Source organism: Colobus angolensis, unplaced genomic scaffold (assembly GCF_000951035.1).
Source record: "Colobus angolensis palliatus isolate OR3802 unplaced genomic scaffold, Cang.pa_1.0 Scaffold51, whole genome shotgun sequence".
Classification (NCBI taxonomy): Eukaryota; Metazoa; Chordata; class Mammalia; order Primates; family Cercopithecidae; genus Colobus; species Colobus angolensis.
This window is the reverse complement of record NW_012118599.1, coordinates 3,840,554-3,842,321: the sequence shown is the minus strand read 5'-3', so window position 1 is coordinate 3,842,321 and position 1,768 is coordinate 3,840,554. Positions and strand designations below refer to the sequence as shown.

General features: G+C 41.4%; 1 pseudogene; it reads right to left on the bottom strand.

Annotated features, from left to right (window-relative positions):
• Nucleotides 1–625: 625 nt before the first annotated feature.
• On the bottom strand, nucleotides 626–1,265 carry LOC105524949 (annotated as a pseudogene).
• Between the last annotated feature and the right edge of the window lie 503 nt (nucleotides 1,266–1,768).

Genomic DNA, 1,768 nt, shown 5'->3' with positions numbered 1-1,768 from the left:
AAAAAAAATTGTATTTACTTAGAAGCATTCAGAATGTCAACAAAACAGCTGCAACTTTTTTTTTTGCAATTACAGAGTGATATTCAGTTAACGGAACAACAATTATTTGGTACAAGCTACATCAGAGACAACTGAAGATGAAAAAACTACCATCGCCGTATATAACTAATTTGTGCTGTGCACTGAAAAGAACCTGTTTGAAATGTCCATGCCAATTTACAACCCCGATACTTTACCAGGCAAGATTAGTGGTTATTGAAAATACCACCAGGGCGTGGTGGCATGCGCCTGCAATCCCAGCTACTCAGGAGGCCAAGGCAGGAGAATCGCTTGAACCCGGGAAGCAGAGGATGGAGTGAGCCAAGATGGTGCCACTGCACTCCAGCCTGGGTGACAGAGGAGACTCTGTCTCAAAATATAAAAAGAAAAAAAATACCACCAGGACAGGGCTATCTAAAGACACATTTCGGTAGTATGTTAAATTATACAAAAGAAGACACTGTGTGGTTTAAAAACAAATTTTACACAGCCTTACATTTCATTTTTTTTCTTTAAGGGGAGTGAGTTGTGTACAGGCAGGCTAAATGCTTTACAGACAAGAAAAAAAAAAACTAGAACCAACTTATTAATGATCATTGTCTTCTTCATTTTCATCTCTTCATCTCCCTCTCCTCACCCTCTTCATTTTCCTCAGCTTCCTCCTCTTTTTCTTGCTTTTTTTCAGCCTTGACAACTCCCTTTTTTACTGCATCAGACTTTCCTTTAGCTCGATATGCAGCAAGACCCTTTGTGCATTTTTCCTTCAGCTTCGCAGCCTTCTTTTCCTAAGGCTGCTTGTCACCTGCAGCAGTGTCATTCCACATCTCTCCTAGTTTCTTCGCAGTGTCACCAATGGACAGGCCAGGATGTTTTGGGCAATACTCAGAACAGAACAGAAAAAAGGCTGAAGGAGGCCTCTTGGGTGTCTCGGGATCCTTGATCTTCTTTCTTGTCTCCCCTTTAGAAGGCATATAGGTTTTCATTTCTCTTTTATTACGGGCCTTGTCCGCCTTTGCTGTATCTTCAAATTTTCCTTTCTCTTTAGCAGACATGGTCTTCCAGCTCTCTGAGCACTTCTTAGAAAACTCTGAGAAGCTGACTGAAGCATCTGGATGCTTCTTCTTACGCTCCTCCTGACAAGTTTGCACAAAAAATGCATATGATGACATTCCGCCTCTTGGCTTCTTAGGCTCTCCTTTGCTCATGTTGAGTAATTTTTCCTTGGTGAGGCAGAGTCGCCCAGTGCCTGTCTGGCTCTCACTTGTCCTGGTGTTGTCTCTATCGAGAGGATGATAATTTAAAAGTTTTAAATAAGCATGTTTTATCCTTCAGTTCTCTGAAGCAGGTTTTATACGAAATCTGAATCTGACTGAGAATGTTACTGTTCATTCTTTTCAAAGTTCCAAGTAGTGAAGCCACAAAAGGAATTTCTCATTTTCTTTGGTATGGCTTATGCAAATCAAAACTGGTGGCTAAGACCTAAAGAACACAGTTTTAATCTCTGAAATGCTGATGACTTCAGGCAGAAGCACAGATGGGTAGGGAGAGGGAGGCAAAGGGAGAGATTTCTCTCCCATGATCACGTTGTCCCAAAAAGGGTCCCTGTGTACAGTTTATAAGGTCACATGTTGACACAACGGTTGTTAAGACCTTGATAAAAAGAGTCGGAGGAAGCCAGTGTGAAATATTCAATGACATATCAGTGGTGAGGCCTTGAAGCATATAAAGA